The sequence below is a fragment of the Pinus tabuliformis genome, chromosome 7, assembly GCF_031772625.1.
Source record: "Pinus tabuliformis cultivar Carrire ecotype Pingquan chromosome 7, CPIR1, whole genome shotgun sequence".
Classification (NCBI taxonomy): domain Eukaryota; kingdom Viridiplantae; phylum Streptophyta; class Pinopsida; order Pinales; family Pinaceae; genus Pinus; species Pinus tabuliformis.
The window spans coordinates 1096632297-1096652804 of record NC_142293.1 but is presented as its reverse complement, the minus strand read 5'-3'; positions in this window follow the sequence as shown (position 1 = coordinate 1096652804).

Sequence of the window (20508 nt, the reverse complement as noted above, 5' to 3'; positions counted from 1 at the left end):
GGTATACCAAAGAAGAGAATATCTTGGTCCACCCTTTGCCCTTGATGTCAAAGGGGGAGAGTGACTTGGTGTGGTGGTTGCCATCAAGTCCAAAGGGGGAGATTGTTGGCATTATGATTCAAGTGTTGTCCTTGATGGCAACTCACTCAGAGGTTGGTACAGGTTCTCAGAGACTGGTACAGGTGATGGCAACTTAACTAGTGGACAGATCTCAGTACAGCAGGACAAGAAAGAGATATACGCAGGTTCAGCAAGGAGAATCCGCGTGTACACGCAGGTTGGCTTCAGTAAAAGCGCGTACATGTGAAAACGTACCTTTGGTCAGTGGCAGTTAGTCCTTGGAAGTTGTGCCTATGGTTTTGGACCATGGTGTCTCGACGGACGTGTCGATCCCTAGTTTCGAGGTTGATGGTATTGCGTTACTATGGTTTTGGCTCTTGGTATTGAGCAAGGCCTAAGGCTATATAAGGAGAAGATCACTAGGCCAAAGGGAGTAAGTGTGAGTGATGAAGATCTGAGAAAGTGTGTGATCCAAGTGCTGGTTATGGGTTGGTGATCTGAACCAAGGTTTCACCCATGTGGAGGGTGATGAATGATGGAACGAGATCTCAAGGCTTGGAATGATTATCTTCATATGGTTTGACTCTGGATAGACTAGATCTACTGACGCATGTTTATTATTATGATCTGGGTATGTTTTGATGTCTGATATAGCTGCAGAGTTTTAAGGTTGAATTTATAGATCTGTACGCGAGTTGGTTTTGGTAAAAGAGCGTATACACGCAGGTTGGGTTCATCCAAGTAGCGTATACAATGTGAAGTATGATATTTGAATATGGAGCTGGATCTGGTTGTTGCTATGATTGTCTGGTTATTGTTGATAGGGTTACAGTGATTCAGAATTGGGTGTTTCAGTGATTAATGATGCAGGTAGTACTACAATGATGATTGTCTTATGGATCCAGTATGAAAATGTATGAAACGTGGTCCCAGGTAGCTCGTAGGCCGGCACCTACGTACTGGTAAACATATCAGCCAGTACAAGAGCCAGGGGGTTGTAGCTCCCTTCCACTAGCAGCTGGAAAACGAGTAAAGAAGCATTCTGTAGGTAGGCACCTACGTACTAGTAAATGGATCGGCTAGTACAAAAGCTAAGAGGGTTGTAGCCCTCTGCAGGTTGTAGCCTGCGTGCTGGTAAAGGACTGCACCAGTACATTGTAAAAGAAGTTCTCATTAAAGAAGAAAGAGACAAATTGCAGCAGGTGGTTTTCACCCACATTGGGTTTCCACCTTATATCATGGTGTTCATGTGTGTGGCTTTTGTGTGATGATCTGTTCTGTTATACTGCACCTGTTTACTGTTAATTTGCTTAATAATGTTCTGATGCATTTACTGAAGATAAGATTAACTGAATCATAAGATCTCTGGATATACGCTAGTTGCATTAGACACAGTCGCGTGTACACGCGGGTTCACTTAACTGAAGTCGCGTATATGTTTCTGAGTATGAAATTGAAAAGTTATTTCTGATCTGATAATACTGATTCACCCCCCCTCTCAGTATTATTTCCAACAATTGGTATCAGAGCAGGTCCTTCAGAGAAGCTTGATCGCTTGAAGGAGATTCGTAGAACAATGGGGAAGAAAGCACGTCAGAAGAAGAAGATAGCTCAAAGGAAAAATGACAACCTGCCGTTGAGTGGAAGCAAGTGTTCAGATCCTGAAGCATCTCAGATTGAAGATGGACAAGCAAATGAAGCATCAGATCAAATCATAGATCAACAAGATCTACCTAGCAAAAGGGAGAATGCCCTCAAGGAAGAAATCATCAGATTAGAAGATCAGTTAGAATGTGCCTCCAGAATTCGAGAAATGCTGCTAGCACTGAATAAAGAGCAAGAAAACGAGATCCTCAAACTAAGGCATCAGTTGGATGAAGGAAGGAAAGCTGAAGAGACCTTGGAGAAGCAATGTCTTGAAAAGGAAGAACAACATCAAGTTGAGGTAAATATCCTGAAAGGTAAAATAGAAGAAAAGGATAAGCTTTTACGATTTCAAGATAGTACTAAAGTCTTGGATGATATTCTTCATAGTCAAAGATCTCCTGCTATCAAGACTGGTCTTGGTTTTCGTGGATATGTTGAAGGTGAATCTAGTTCACAAGGTGAGGCAAGAAACTCTAATGAGAAATCTGAAATGCCCAACAAGGAACAACCAAGGAAAGAAATTCCTCAAGGAAGATTCTTTACTCCTAACTATGGACGTGATAGACGATTATTTCCTCCACTGAATAATGTTGAATGTTATGTATGTCATAATCTTGGACATGTTGCAGCCATATGTAGAAGAAGAAGGTTTCAAGACCATCATGCAGAAAGATCATCACATTCGAGGTACTTTAATGGATATTGTTTTTCTTGCAATATGCTTGGCCACAAAGCTGCTGATTGCTACAGGAGGAATATGAAACATGTAAGATGCTATGCATGTAACAAGTTTGGACATAAAGCAAGAGATTGCAGGAACAAAGCTCATGATAAGAAGAAATCATCAACATGCTTGAAGATATGGAAGAAAAAGGAAGTTCAGTCAGAAAAATATGGCACAGCACAGGGTACTCAGCACAGCACAGACATAACAAACTCAGGGGGAGCTGAAGGTGTAAAACTTCAGTGTTCTAATTCTCATACGCAAGTTTCATGAAGGAAAACCGCGTATATACGCGAGTTACAGGCTGCAAAGTCGCGTATATGGAGAAAGGGCAGCAGAACAGACCCAGGATTCAGTCATGGTTGGCTCAGGCTCAGGGGGAGCAGAACAGACTCAGGAAATGATTCAGACATGGTTGGCTCACACTCAGGGGGAGCAGATTCTTCAAATAATTCATTGTTGGCATTATGATTAGAAGTTGTTGATAAAGTCTATGAAGCTAAATGATACATCTTGCTGTTTAGGAATGGTATTGCAGGCTGATGCTTATGGTACAGATCATGATGCTGCTGGTGGCTTTCATAAGTCTTGGTCTAGATATTTCATCACTATGTCATGTATCTCTTTGTGATATCTCTTTTATGATGTCAAGGTCATGTAACGGCCTATGTTGGTTTCCCCACTATGCCTGGGATGAATGATGAAATGTTTATGTATTGTCATGAGTAAACTCTTAATGTATCTCCACATGGTTAGGTGGATGAGTCAAATCCCCACTAGGTTGGGTGATGAATGTATGTATTGAGTCTTTGGTGATAGGAAGGTCTTCTATAATGTATAAGTCTTTGTTCTTCTTGAAGAACATCTTTTGCAGATCTTGCCTACAGTCAAGGAGAGCATGAACAGCACAATTCAGCAAGAGCAGGATGGATAGATTGGTACACTTTGGCATACACAAAGGGGGAGCACATTTGGAGATTTCAGCATGTACTCAGGGGGAGTATGGACAGCAGTATGGACAGCAGAAGGTATACCAAAGAAGAGAATATCTTGGTCCACCCTTTGCCCTTGATGTCAAAGGGGGAGAGTGACTTGGTGTGGTGGTTGCCATCAAGTCCAAAGGGGGAGATTGTTGGCATTATGATTCAAGTGTTGTCCTTGATGGCAACTCACTCAGAGGTTGGTACAGGTTCTCAGAGACTGGTACAGGTGATGGCAACTTAACTAGTGGACAGATCTCAGTACAGCAGGACAAGAAAGAGATATACGCAGGTTCAGCAAGGAGAATCCGCGTGTACACGCAGGTTGGCTTCAGTAAAAGCGCGTACATGTGAAAACGTACCTTTGGTCAGTGGCAGTTAGTCCTTGGAAGTTGTGCCTATGGTTTTGGACCATGGTGTCTCGACGGACGTGTCGATCCCTAGTTTCGAGGTTGATGGTATTGCGTTACTATGGTTTTGGCTCTTGGTATTGAGCAAGGCCTAAGGCTATATAAGGAGAAGATCACTAGGCCAAAGGGAGTAAGTGTGAGTGATGAAGATCTGAGAAAGTGTGTGATCCAAGTGCTGGTTATGGGTTGGTGATCTGAACCAAGGTTTCACCCATGTGGAGGGTGATGAATGATGGAACGAGATCTCAAGGCTTGGAATGATTATCTTCATATGGTTTGACTCTGGATAGACTAGATCTACTGACGCATGTTTATTATTATGATCTGGGTATGTTTTGATGTCTGATATAGCTGCAGAGTTTAAAGGTTGAATTTATAGATCTGTACGCGAGTTGGTTTTGGTAAAAGAGCGTATACACGCAGGTTGGGTTCATCCAAGTAGCGTATACAATGTGAAGTATGATATTTGAATATGGAGCTGGATCTGGTTGTTGCTATGATTGTCTGGTTATTGTTGATAGGGTTACAGTGATTCAGAATTGGGTGTTTCAGTGATTAATGATGCAGGTAGTACTACAATGATGATTGTCTTATGGATCCAGTATGAAAATGTATGAAACGTGGTCCCGGGTAGCTCGTAGGCCGGCACCTACGTACTGGTAAACATATCAGCCAGTACAAGAGCCAGGGGGTTGTAGCTCCCTTCCACTAGCAGCTGGAAAACGAGTAAAGAAGCATTCTGTAGGTAGGCACCTACGTACTAGTAAATGGATCGGCTAGTACAAAAGCTAAGAGGGTTGTAGCCCTCTGCAGGTTGTAGCCTGCGTGCTGGTAAAGGACTGCACCAGTACATTGTAAAAGAAGTTCTCATTAAAGAAGAAAGAGACAAATTGCAGCAGGTGGTTTTCACCCACATTGGGTTTCCACCTTATATCATGGTGTTCATGTGTGTGGCTTTTGTGTGATGATCTGTTCTGTTATACTGCACCTGTTTACTGTTAATTTGCTTAATAATGTTCTGATGCATTTACTGAAGATAAGATTAACTGAATCATAAGATCTCTGGATATACGCTAGTTGCATTAGACACAGTCGCGTGTACACGCGGGTTCACTTAACTGAAGTCGCGTATATGTTTCTGAGTATGAAATTGAAAAGTTTTATCTGATCTGATAATACTGATTCACCCCCCCTCTCAGTATTATTTCCAACATTTGCTCCCTCCTGGTAACTCACACTATCCTCCTGTACTGTAAACTGCACTGTGTAGCTTTTCACTGGGAATCTTCTGGCTAGAACTGCGCTTGCATCCTGCAACTAGGCAATTTACATTGCCTATGTCACTGCATCTAACTCTGCAACTATCTCCCAGGTACTGACTACAACTAGATTTGCAACTGTCTAAAAATATATTGCATCTACTGACACTAAACCTACTACTCTGATACTATGGGCTCCTGTAGAAAATGTGATGGTCTCGATGCAACAATCTAGAACTGATCTCGTTGATCTCCTTGTTGCAACTACGTTGGACCTTGCCCATCTACCACACCAGAGTCTCATACTCCTCCTCCACCTGGATTTGGTGCCCCACTATCTCCTTCCATGCCTAGTCCCTAGTTGGGGCCCTTCCTTTATTTTCAACCCGCACTAGAAAACTCACACTTCCTCTGACATCTACCTCCAAAAACTGGAAGTCGATCTGCTACCCAGATCTACATTCTGGCTAACTTGCACGACCTCCTCTGGAAATCTCGTATGGTCATCCCTGCAAAGCTGCAAAAATATGGAAACTCAAAACTGGAGAAAATAAACCCCAAAAATCTACCTCTTTCCCTCTGCTTGGTTGCTTAATATGCTACTCACACTCCCTTCTGGAGTGAGAAAATCTGTTGACATTAACTACTGATCTGTAAGGAAAATCGAACTTCTTGAGACTAGAAGTTCCCTGACGAAAATTTTCCCTCATTATGTGCTCTTATTTCTTTCACTCGATGCTAGCTTTGGTCTAGCAAACTGTAGCAAAACTACTATGTCCAACTAGAGATCTGCTCTGCGAAAATATTGAGTTGCTCCCTCTGCTTCTAGAATCCCTCGATCTAGAGAGATCGAATTTTTTTGTCCCTCTCTTAGAAAAATCGCTTCTCCTCGCAAAATTCAACCTCTTGGCCAAGGTGACTACGATGCCTCTAGGGTTTCGATCTGCTACCCCTCAATCAACAGGGAAACTCCCTCTTTCTTCACTACTGATATCTCCGACTGATAATCTACACTCTGATATCATGTGAAAAATCAGAAACCTGATTCCTATTGCAGTAATTGGAAATAATTCTCCTAATTGTTAAATTAAATTTTAACAATTTATTTATTGTTTACTATAGCAAATATTGAATCAATCACACTAAAACCTACGCAAATAAAATTACAGAAGAAATAAACGTTGGAATAAATACTAGCACACACACATAAAATGACACAGTTATTTTTGGACCAATGTCACTGGAAAAACCCAACTTGGGAAAATTGGTTCAGCGACTGAGGGTTTTATTATTATGCAGAAATGAAATAATTTGAGTACAACTGGAGGCCAAAATTGGCAAATTCTACATAGAAATACTGGCAAAAATCTAGTGAGAAATTTTCCTCGCCCCACTTACAATTTCCAGAAACCAACTGCCTTTAGAATATTGACCTTCTGAGGCATTACGTCAGCCTCTGCATTGCTCTGCATTGTTGGCTGGACAACTTTCCTTCTATTGCATTATGATGAAGTCATTCTAGCTTCTGCTAACTAGAAAGATGCTTCTCCGCCACTCTGGGACTCCTTCCTGACCTCTGGAACTGAAAACATCAATCTTCCTCAACAAATTGACTTTTCCTCTAGACGTTACTGTGCAGCTCTGCGTAAACCTCGTTGTGTCTCACTTGCCTCTCTGCAAATGCACTCACCATATTTGGAGTCCTTCCTCCGACTTCAATGTCTCTACCCCTCTCTCACTGCTTCAATTTCATTAGCTCTCTCCAGCAACTGACTGCTGCTGCTCTGGAAATTGATCTGTTTAGGAAATCAAACTGCTCAAGTGTCTTCTCCAAGCCCCATCGAATTCTTCTTATAATCATCTGTTAAGACTTCAATGACCAAGTTTAGATCTTAATCGATGGCTAGGATTAACTTGAAGTCAATCCGTGTGAGTTTCTAGAACATACACACCTTGACTTAATTAATTCTGATTAATTAGCCATTTCCCCTAAGTTTAGACTTATGAAATATTTAAAAACTGACTAATAATCTAATTAAGTCATTTTTAGGCGGAATTTCCATAAACAATTTTTGGGTTGTGGAGATCTCATGTATTCTAGCCTATCTACAAAATTTTAAGGCTAGAACACATCCTATGCTACAAAAAAAACATTGGATCGTTGAAATTATTTTATTTGGGGATCGACATAAGGAAAGTTGCATTTAAACCAGACCATACCTATTGCAGACACATGGACTCCTTGACTAAATCATGAACAAAGTGATTTGGAAGCAAAAGTACCACATACAATTGTTAAGGGAGGGGGAGCACAATACAGAGTTATTTCATCATTCTATGATTAAATGTCGACATAAGAAATGAATTTTCTCCCTAACCTTTAGGGAAGCAAATCACCTTGTTGAGCATAACGACGTGGAAGTGGAGTTGGTGTCCTTATATTAGGATCTTCTATCTGAAAGGTAACATGATATATTGGAAGCTGTCAACTAGGTGACTCATTTCATTCCTAATTTAATCATCCCGAAATTGAATGAGGCTCTTATGAGAGAAATTTATTTTGAGGAAGTGGAGGAAATGGTGAACGATATGCCCAATAATAAATTCCCAAGCCTAGATGGATTCACCATGCACTTCTTCAAAGCTTGTTGGAACTTTGTTGGAATCATGAATGATTTGTCATTCCTCCTCAACCAGAGTCTCAGTTCTACCCTCCTCAATGATTCTGCTCTAAATCGCCTCCATGTGCACCTCCAACTTATTTTTTCCACGAAGATATTCCCAAATTCATTCTTCTTCCAATACTTTATTCTTATCTTTAGGTACTTTAACTTTCATTGAAATACTTGCATTAAAATACCCCTGGGCACCCCAATATCTTCCCACCACTTCTCCATCTTATCCACAAAGTCCTTATTTTGGAGCCAAAAGCTCTTAAAATGGAATGGCATGTTCTTAGGATCCAATTTCAAATCGATATCCAGCCTGATTTGCTAGTGATCAGAACCTAAACTTGGGAGGATAATTGCTTCTAGGAATGTGTCTCAGACTATGGTTTCTTCAGAGAGAAGGAATTGAACTAGATGACTAGCCACCTCGGGTCAGCCCACCCTCTGATTATTCTAGGAATGAATTTTGTTTTGCGTTTCCACTTCCATGAGCCTAAGATCCTAGATGGTGTCTTCAAATATGTATTCCATTAGTTCCAGACTCTGGATACCTCCCCTTTTTTCTTCCGTTGATTATCTAACATTCATCCTGAAGTATCTAGATTACCTGTCTCAGATCTGTTAAGAATTTATCTTTTTGACAAGGAACAAAGGGGTCGTAAACTGCCAACAAACTCACACTCTCTCTAAATCCTAAATATTAAAAGTGTCTAGAGATAATGTTAAGGGTCACCATCCAGTCATAGAAAACTACCATCCTAGGATCCCAAACCACCGCTAGCCCTTTCGATGTACCTATTGCATCTAACATCATTAACTCACTTCCACGCCAAAATTTTCCCACAATATCTACAAGCTTCTCTCCAGATACTATTGTCTCTTGTAGCATCACTATGTTTGGATTCTCCTATTGTATCTTTGACCTAAGATACCTCTACTTTCCTTCATTTTTTAAACCTATAATATTCCAAGAAACCAATCTCATTGTGGAAGTAAAGAAATGTGGTGGTAATATTCCATGGTCTAATTCATTTGACCTGAGTTTAGAAGGTATTCACCAACTTCTTTGAGTGTGTACCTAAAGGTTTTATGCCCTTTTCTACCTTTTTTATTAGAAGGGGTTCATTCTGATGAGTTTTTTTAGAGTCGTTGTTTTTCTCTTAAATTAATTATCACAATTCTCCTTCCAGATTTGCATTGCTTTGACGCCATTGTCCATACAAGTGGAGAAATAATTGGAGTTGATTTAGGGGGGTTTCCTATGCATCTTCTCTTGCCCAAGTATGGAATAATTCCAACATGGTATGTTTCTCTCCTCCCAGTTTTTTCAACCTATCATCAGCTTCCAATATCTTGTTGGTGTCGGCCAAAACTTCTTTCATCTTTGCGTCTTCCTCTGGATCCTCTGAGGTTTTTTGCTTAGGATTTATTCTCTTTGTCGCATTGGTGCTCAACTGGTCCATATCCATGAAATGAATAGATTTCTTCTCATGTTGGATCTATGGTGCCCCTGGATTTTCAAGTTGTTCCAAGATAGAAAACTTATTATCCCAAGATTCATCGTCTCCTTAACTTGTGGTTCATTTTACATCGGTTGAGTTGTTTAGTTGCAGGTGGATTTATTTATTTTTTGTCCCACAAGTTTAAATCCATCTTCATCTCCCGAGTCCTTATTCCTCTGGGCCTCAGCCAAAGTGAGACAAAAATCTCTAATAGGATACTCATACTCGTGGCATCACTGACATTTAAATGACACATGTTCATAGTCAAGTGACTATTTCCATACTAAATCACAGTATTACAATTTAATTGATTCTGGAATGCGTTTTGATATGTTCGTGTAAATGTAGATGCAAGTGTTAGAAGCATGCTTTCTTCTCTTGGTGATCTTTGATACCTTCACAAAATCGCCAATAGAATTGCCTATACCCTCCAAAATGTTAGGTTCCTAGAAGTCCTTCAGATTGGAAAAGAGTCTAACCCAAACTGAGGTTGCTAAAAAGTATACTTTCTCTGGGTTGTAACATTCTTCCCAAAACCTCATGAAATGACCAGCATTGTTCATAAAATACAGGTCGTTCTCAAAAACCTTATTTTGATCCTCCAGATCTATAAAAATAACCATGAAAAAAACCTTAGCTCTTAGGCACAATTCCATCAATCCCTTTGGATTCGATTTTAACTAGATCCACTTCATAATATCATGTTCTTTCGGACAAATACTAATAAATTTAGAGATCAAGGCATGATCTTTCATAAACTGTCACGATTTCTCTAATCAATTCTTGGGGATCACAATTGGATTCGTTGTGGCTTTTGGGAGGAATCTCCCTTTCATCCTTGCTTTTCATTGAGCCCCCAACACCAGGCTTTCATTCGAAGCCTTCATTCCTGACAAAGAGCCTACATCGCCATTCGTCATCTTCTGGGAGCCCATCATAATATTGCAATAGGAAGGGATTTCACCCCTCCTTGAGGGGTCGCTCATTAGGCCGCTCAGATTTAAAATGTTGGAAGATACTCTTAATCTGTTTGTGGGGCCTCAACTATCACCTGTGATCTTCAAAAATTTGCAGACTCCTACAAAACCCTAGCAGAGCTTGTCAATTATTCCAATTGATTTTTTTCTTTTATTACTATTATTATTATAGTAATTCAATTGATTTTTTTCTTTTATTACTATTATTATTATAGTAATTCAATTAACATGGAAAGATAAAATAGAAATTTATATTTATAATTTTATAATTTTTTTAAATATTGTTTAATATTAAAAAAAAATCTACATACAAAAAGGTTAATAAAATAATTATTTTAGTTAATTTAATTTTAAAATATATAAACATTTTTTTAATTATATATTTTCTAAAAGCATTTTATTTAATTATTTTTAGCTAATTTAATTTTAAAATATATAAATATTATTTTTAATTATACATTTTTTAAAAGTATTTTATTTTTTATTTTTTCAGTATGACAAAAAAATATTCTCTCTATTTAAAAGATGCTAATAAAATAATTAACATTCCATATATTTTATTTTTTATTTTTATTTTTCAAAATAAGAAAAAATATTCTCTATTTAAAAGGAGCTAATGAAATAATTAGCACTCCATATTAATAAAGTGAGGTGCTAATAAAATAATTAACACTTCATAATAATAAAGTGGATGATATGAGTAAATAGGTGTGATTGTCCACCTTGAGCTAATGAAATAATCAGCACTCCATATTAATAAAGTGAGGTGCTAATAAAATAATTAACACTTCATAATAATAAAGTGGATGATAGGAGTAAATAGGTGTTATTTTCTACCTTTAATACATTTTTTTGGTTTAAATTATTTTAAAAGCTAGAAAATAACGAAGATTATTTTTTTTTTAATATGAATTTTTACAATATCATAATTATAAATATGAAACATTATTATTTGAAAAAAAAAAACAAAGAAAATTATGTGATATGTATATTATGAATTTGTTTTCTAAATAAAATTATTTGTAATTTTATTGGGGAAGAAGCCTTCTCCGACCCATTATAGAAAAGATGTTTTAAGATTAGGTTATGTTATGTAAATATTTTGTCTCGATAAAATTGTATATATATAGAGCAATTTAGATGCATTTTAATTTTGGATCTATCAAGTTATGAGAGAGATTAAATGGTTTTTCACTCTAAAAGAGGTTTGCACGTTAAGAGAAAACAAAATTACAATATAACAAATTAAATTGAATCTACTAATTATTTTTATTATTACTTGTATTACTTTTAAATTAAGTAGACATTTTATTATTGTTGTCTAATTACACTTCACTACAACATATAGTCTAAAGCAATATCCACAACATCTACCCCCATCTTATCTAGCAAAAAGAACCCTAAACACAATCAATAAAATATTATAAATCAAATTTTATATAATTATATGTTTTTTTATAAATAAAAAATATATATTTTTAAATCTAATTTAATTTTATTTTTTACACATTTTTATTATTTTTAATCATCAATTTTAATTAATTATTTTTTCAATTTAAATTAATATTAACATATTATACCCCGGATGCGGGTGCCGCCGAGCTAGGACATGGAGAGCCACATGCCCAGCATGGGCTGCCACGTGATGATCAGAGGACTTTAATGCCTCTCGCCGCCGAGACATTAAGCTGGGAGACGCATTATGGTAGCCTTAATGAAGGCGCTGGAGGCGATGGCGAGCCTGCAGAGAGCATTCAATGCGGGCAAGTTCCAAGGGAATGTTAATGGGTTTAAGAATGATGGAATGTTGTTGTGCGGGGCTCAGAGCGCCGAGACAGCTATTCAGATCTCCAAGCAAAGATGCTGTGATATTGTTGCTGAGAGCTCGGACGAGGTTCGCTCCATGCTTGTTTTTCCTGGTCTTTGTCTATGCTCAATTGAGCTCTGCCTCGAGCCAATTTGGGGACGGCAATCAATTGGGAGGGAACACAGTAACAGCAGGCCCTCCTCTGCTCTGGAACAAGATAAGGAAGCTGCGGATACCATGGTGCGACTGCGTGAAAGGATGTCGTGCAGAAGAGGCTCAGGGCGTGGTGAATCTTCACGTCCCCCTGCAGCGGATGTTCACCATCACTGCTGCTGCTACTATTGTTACAGAAGGGCGGGAGCTACCCCAATTCCAGTCAGTCAGTTCTTGGAGGCTGGCAGCTCCAATGATGGAGTGCCCATGCTCCCAGCGTTTGGCTCAGTCATTTTTACCCTGGGCAGCTCCAGGGACAATGCTGGCATTAATGCACACATCTCAGTTCTGTTTACCAAAATTCCTGAGGAGAATGAGGAAGTATCGCAACTGGCCCCTTCTGAGGAACGACCAGAGGGCAATAGGGGGAAGCGCCCAATGGGGGAGCCATCAAATGAAGAGGGTAATTCAGAGAGAGAGCCTCAGCAAGCCCCCTCCCGAATTCAAGAACAAGCGCCGCCAACCCCCATGCAAGATCCCATGGCAATGTGGGATGGCCTCCCAGAGGGACAAGGCTGGTGCAGAATCCTTGAAGAAAAACTAGAGGAGTAACTCCCAGTGGCACTCCCTCGCACTTGCTTCCTACTCTCAGGTCTGGTACGAGGTCTCGGTTGATCTCTGGTTTATGTCTTATGTCTTTGTTTATTTTCTTTCTGTTCTGGGTCATGTTCGCGACTACTATAGTCTTTCTGTTATGGGTCTTGTTAGCGGCTACTATAGACATTCTGGGTCATGCGTCTTTTGTGGGATGCCCCTGCATGGGCCGTTTTGGTATTACATGGAAACATCACAATGTCATGGGTACTGGTCTAAACTGGAAATATTGCCCTGCAAGGGAGAATTCTGAGTCTGAAAGAGCCACCCAAGGAGCCATAGTTGGCCCTGGGCAGCCAGTCTTTTGTGAATGTAATGTTTACCTGTAAATAATAATATAGATTAGTTAGTGTTGCCGAGAAAAAAAAAATATTAACATATTATAAAAAATTATCATAACTATACACTTATTTTACTAGCCTAGATCCATCTTAACGTCAAGGGTGGAGAGGGATCAAATCTCTCGAGGCGCAAGCGTCGAGAGGGATCAAATCTCTTGAGGTGCGAACCTATATTTTGAGTGCAAAACTTGAGGAAAGGTTTGCACCTAGAGAGATTTGATCCCTCTCGGGGCTCGATAGATCCAGTGTTAAGATGGATCTAAGCTGGTTTCAGTCGCGTGAGGTCATACAAAATTTGCTGAAGATCTAATTATTTTGATAATTTTAAATATGGTAAATATGTCTAAGATTAATTTGGTCAATTTAATTTAAAATTTTCTTAGTTACCTCAGTTTTTTGAGATGAGAGAGACTCTTAGTAACTTGAATGATGAAAAATGATGAAATACAAATTTTGAGTGCATTAAGTGTCAATGTAACAATTTTGATAGATAGAAAATGTGAATACTAAGAATATAGTCAATTACAAACAATCTTCATTGCAATCAATCTGAAACTATTTTTCTCCATTTTCTCATATCAGTCATATGAAAAGAGTAAATGGAATCATAGAACAACATACATGTCTCTCTTATTAATAGTAGTTTTCTCCAAAGTCAATCATTGTGACTTATGGAGTGTTGCACCCCAAATAATTTTCAATGCTAGTTATTTTCTATTACCGTGTTTGAATCCAAAGTAATTAACAAAGCTGAATGCTGGAAAATGGGAATAATAAGAATGTACCCAATTATAAATTCAAGTAAGAAAACATTTTATTTAGGATGAAAATTCAAGTATTGTATGTATGGTTGAATAATTTTTATGTGCTTACACTAAGACAGAGTGTGTATGTTTTGGGGGTGAGAAGGAGAGACAAGGGGAGATAAAGATATAGATGGGGGGAGAGGTAAGAAGAGAGAGGGAAAGACGGGAAGGGAGGAAGAGATGGATATGGAGAGAGAAATGTTAGAGAGTGAGAGAAGGGGAAGAGAGAGAGGGAGGGGATAGGGAGGGAGGAATAGAGAGAGAGGGAGGGGATAGGGAGGGAGGAAGAGAGAGATAGATATATATGGAGACAGAATTTGTAAGTTTAGGGGCTCAGATAGAGAGATAGAGAAGGAGAGACAATGGGAGATAGATATATAGATGGAGGAGGTAGAGATGTTCTTACACTGAAATCAATGCACATTATTAATCTAATTACTTTGAAATTAATGTACATCATACATCTTGTTGCATCAAATCAGAAATCAACATCTACATTAAAATCAACGCATCTAGTGAAAATAATCAAATAGGATTAGAAATCAACATCTAAACTGAAATTAATGCATCTAGTGCAAGCAATCAAATAGGATTATAAATCAATATCTACACTAAAACCAATGCATATAATGCAAGCGGTCAACTATGAGTAGAAATTAACATCTATGCTGAAATCAATGCATCTAGTGTAAGGTATTAAATATGATTAGAATTCAACATCTACACTGAAATCAATGCATCTAGTGCAAGCGATCAAATAGGATTAGAAATCAATATCTACAATGAAACCAATACATCTTGTGAAAGCAATCAAATAAGATTAGAAATCAACGTCGACACTAAAATCAATGCATCTAGTGCAAGGTATTAAATAGAATTATAAATCGACATCTACACTGAAATCAATGCATATAGTTCATGTGATCAAATAGGATTAGAAATCAACAACTACATTGAAATCAATACATTCATTTTAGTTAAAATCTAAAATATTCATGACTTTCTAAATTTAACTTCTATGTCTATATTCATCTCTGTGAGACTCTTTCTTCTTCCCTCTCTCTCCACCTTCCATTATGTGCCTATCTCCCTCCTCCTCTCCTTCTCTCTCTTCCCCTCCTTCTCTTCCCCTCCTTCTCTCCCCCATCTCACTCTATCTGCCACTCCCTAACTTTATTTACCTTTCTCTTCTTTCCTCTCTCCCTTGTCATCTATATTTACACCTCCCTCCATCTCTCCTTATTTGTCTCTCTATCTCAACCCCTTAAACATATGACGCACACACTCTCTCTCTCCCCATATCTATCTATATCTCCCTCTTCTTTTCCCCCTCTATCTCTTCCCCTTCTCTCTCTCTCTCTCTCTCTCTCACACACACACTGACGCTCCATCTATCCCTTGCCCTCCACCTTTCTCTCCCTATGTATTCCTTCCCCTTCCAACTCCATCTCTCTCCCCCCTCTCAAGTCCTCTCTCTTTTTCTTTCATCTCTCTCCTCTTCTCTCCCACCTCCCTCTGTCTCTGCCCCCATCATACACACACTCTCTCTCCACCCTCCAACTCTGTCACTATCTCCCTCCCTCCCTCCTCCCCTCTCTCCCCCTCTCTCCCCCCTCCATATATATGTCTCACTGTCTCTCTCTTCCCCTTCTTTCCCTATCTTTATCCTCTCCTTTTCTCTCTCTTCCCTAATCTCCTCTTTCCCTCATTCCATCTTCATCTATCCCTTGTCACTCCCTCTCTTTCCCCCTCCAACCCCGTCTCTCTCCCTCCCTCTCTCCCCCTCCTCTCTCTCTTCCTTTCTCTCTCTCATTGTGTCTCTCACCTCTATGTCTCTCTCCCACGTTGTATTCCCCCTTCTATCTCACAGCCTTTCTTAAATCTAATCTCATTGTATTGTATTTAAAAAAGTATTTAAATAATAAAAAACATAATTGGTTGTAAAATATTAAACCTATATTTTGGATCAATCATGTTAAAGAAAATACGATAATAAAAAGATTAAAAGAATCACCCACTATCTTTCCTCTATCATTGTTAATTACTTTGATTTCTCACTTCGCTTGGATCCTTGGTTAAGATGCATGTATCCTAGTTCTTATAATATTATTTTTATTATATAAATTTCAAATATGTATATATAAAAGTATTCTCATTTTTTTAATTTATTAAAACCTCCATTTAATCTCTATGAAAATATTGTTAGTAGTCGTGAGGATGGAGGGTTTAGATACACTCTTAGATTTAATTAAAAAATGTTATAAAAATAAATTAAAATAAAATAATTGTAAAATATTTTTATTTTGAAATAAGTTATTGCGTTTGGGCATGTGGTATTGATAAGCCATGGTATTGGCCCATGGTAATTTAACAATTAAAAGGCTAGATCCATAATAATCAAAACTCTAGATGGCCTATGGTATTGATAAACCATGGTAGTAGTCCATAGTACTATAATTTTCTTCTCTCCTCTCCCCTTTCTCTTGTGGGTATTGGCCCATGGTATTGTAAAAAAACCTACTTAGAAGTTAATAATATCCATGGTAAATATTCATGATTAAAAATCTTGTCATATCGTAAATATTAAGTTTTTATCCGCTTATTAATTAAATTTGTAAATGGAACACATCTATATTAAGTGTTACAAATATATTGATTACATAAATTCTAATATTACAATATTATATGTTACCCAATATTTATAACCACCCCCACCTAATAAATAGTGGCCAGGGGTGGGGAGAAATACTAATTAAAATGTAATATTATTAAATTTTACCTAATATTTCAAGTCAAGCCCCACCCTAAATATTACATTCTATCAATATTTCCCCTCACTCCTACTAATTTTATTGATGATAATGGTTAACGTCCGCTGAGACCCAATTGAATCCTTTGCTTCCTTTACCTAATTTTCATTGTTATTGAATAAGCTAATCGATCTCTTTTTAAATTGTATATATATCGTTTTCAAAATAGAGTTTGTTAATATTAGCAGACACATTTTTTTATTTTAATTAATTTTTTTTTATTATTTTAAAATAACGTTACACATATCTTCAACATATACAATATATATTAGCCGACACATATATAGTAACGTTACACATATCTTCAACATATACAATATATATTAGCCGACACATATATAATAACACATATACGATATATGTTAGCCGACATATATATATATATATATATATATATATATATATATATATATAGTTTTAATATAACGACAACATCTCCCTTATATTTGTGTTTTAATGTAACGTTATGTTACGTGACAACATCTCCCTCATATACTGGGTTGTAAAACACCTCTCAACGCAATAATTTATTTAAATTAATTATTAAAATATATATATATATATATATATATATATATATATAATTTAAATTATTTAAAATAATATCATTTTACTTAAATAATAATAATAATAAATTATCACATATTAATAATTAATATCCTCACCACTTAATAAATGAATTATAATAAATTTTACAAACTTCAAATAAGAGAATCACCACTACTCTTTTAAATTATATATAACTATATTTTATATAGAATAACTTTAAAATTAAAAAGTTTAAAAATTAACAAACATGTGTTTAAGTATGGGGATTTACGCAGTGCATTATATTAGATATCATTTTTGGGATTCAACTGCGTTAAGTAAGTCATTCAAACGTATGACCATTTCCATGAGAGGTAGTCGTAACTGACTAATTTCTCATGATTTTTGAATAGTTCACTTAGCACTCATTGCATCGGGTTGCACTTTATTAATTTACTTTTTACCAAACATTTATGACACTTATCCATAATTTAATTATTTTATTTGTGTGACAAAATCTGTCTTTATTATTTTTTATTTTAAAAGACAGCAAAAAGATTCTAGTATTTTCTCTACGGTCAGCCTAATATTTGGTGATGTTATTCGGACAAGGGATAACTTCTAAAATTTTCTCCTACCGCAGAATATTGTAGTATAATTTATCAATCTACTAAATTTGGTCATGGTATTCGGACAAGGGGTAACTTTTCGGATTTTCTCTAACTTCAGAATATTAGTTTCAAGAGAATGTGCTTGCTTCCCACTTCAGAATATTAGTTTCAAGAGAATGTGCTTGCTTCCAAATTTTACAGAGATCTTTATTATTTGTCAAGGACGAGTGCAAGGCTGTGGAATTGGAGATGGGCAGCTTTTACGCCCTTGATTTCGATGGCGTTCTCTGCGACAGCTGTGGAGAGAGCTCCATCTCTGCCCTGAAGGTACTCGGCACTTTTTCCAATCTACCAACGGATACCTTACGGAAATGTTGCGGTAATCATAAAATGAAGTGAAGTGAAGTACATAGCGTGGTTTTCACAAAATCCAAGGCGTTTCAAATTTGTTAGGAAAATAACTGAAAATTGGTATGAGTTTCATAAAATTCCGTGAAAATATTTGGAAATTTTGATTATGGCCATTGATCTTTAAAAACAAGATTCAACTATTCATGCTATCAGAATATTTGAAAAAAAAAATGGTCTAATTTTTAACTTTACTGGTAAACTTTAGAGCTGAGATTGTTATTCATACTATCAGAATATTTGGAAAAAAAAAGGCCTAATTTTTAACTTTACTGGTAAACTTTAGAGCTGAGATTGTTTGCTAGGAAATTTTGACATGATGATTTCTTTAAAAAATTACTTAATATATAAATTATATTTTAATATTATATTTTTCTTTCTCACCATAATTCATTTTATCTTATTATTGTTAGGATGAGGAGTATTAGCTTGGTATCACAAAAAAAATATTTTTTTATTCAAAATAATACTAGTACAACCACATTAAAAATATTAATGTGGTTGATATAGCTGAAGTCTTTATAAATATAACAAAAAAACTATTGCAATAGGAAGAATGTTTTATTAATGTGCACATTCCCTTATTAACCATGTATAAAAAGGTTATGGTCAATTTTAACTTGAGAAAAAAAAGGCAATTACACATTTCTTATTGTAAAATGGACCATTTTACTAAATAAAATGTGTTTATATATTACTTTCCCCATCCAATTAGAATATAAATTTATTAGAATTAGAATAATCTCAAATCCCTGAGCCATGTGGCACGAATCTAATTTAATTTGAGAAAAAAAAAAGAATTACACATCTTATTGTAAAATTGACTATTTTGCTAAATAAAATTTGCTTATATATTGATCTCTCCATCTAATTAGAGTATGAACTTATTAGAATTGGGATAATCTTAAATCTTTAGGAAATTGGTGGGCAGGGAATCATGTGGCACATCTAATTTTTAAATTTATTAAAAGTCAATATTAAACTAAGCATATGCTAAGCATATTCTCTTGAAAATCAATTAAAAAACAAAAATAAAAAATCACAAATTTTCATCCACCTTAAAAAAAACCTTATAAAAAATTTAACCTAAAATTAAATAAAATTATTTTAAAACAATGGAATTCTAAAATATTAAACTGGCTTCAAAAAGTTGGTAAGTTATGGTGAACTCGTGGGGAGATGTGAAAAAGATGAACTCCTCTATGAAATTTATGAACACGCAAGCAACCCCACCTTTATGTAATACTATTCTAGGGTTTTTATTCACCTATGATTGGTAGTAAAAATCTAGTGTTGCAACAAACCTGCTTTTCCAGCATGGCAACACCCACCAATATATAGCTTGCAACGCTTTCTTTTAAGGATGTGGTTAAAGGAAGGCCTCCTCCTACCAACCCTCTTATATAATAGGTAAGACAAGGAATTAATCAAGGTTCGGTCCAAGTTCTAACATCAATGATTCCAAGTACAAGGATTCAATCAACAAGTTTCATAATGGTTGTATGGTTTGATTCCAAGTACAAGGATTCAATCAACAAGTTTCATAATGGTTGTATGGTTGAGATTACGGAATATTTAAGGTATGAGGTAAATTCATTGTTGATAAATATATAAAGTATATGAAAGATTATGTGGTTATAAGGAAAATTTATGGACATCTTGTCTTTCAAGAAAGTTCTTATTAGCTAGTGAATAACATATGGAAACTAAGTTGACCCAAAGTTGGGTTCCAAAGTCTATTTTACAATATATTTTTTTCTAAATTAGCGATCAAGAACATGTTTTTTAAGGACATGTCATATTTTTTCAACTTTACTAGTCTTCATCTTAAGTATTGGGCTAAACATTTCAGCCTCAAGAAAGAGAACTTCACCAAAATCCCTGTGTGGACTAGGATGTACTTTCTTCCATAAGAATCTTGGGAAAAACATACCCTATAAGGCATTGGAAACACCCTCGACTTTGTCAAAATATGAAAGGTTACCAAGTTGGGAAGATACAATCGATATGTCACTAGGTCTATGTGAATGTTGTTGGTGCCCTGCCAAAGTACATGTGCTCTCCTAGTTGACTTAGGATAGGTGATAGGCTTTTTAGATAAGTACTTTCACTCCCAAACCAAATTGTAATTTGAAATATCTCTCTTGAACTAGTAGAGGGCT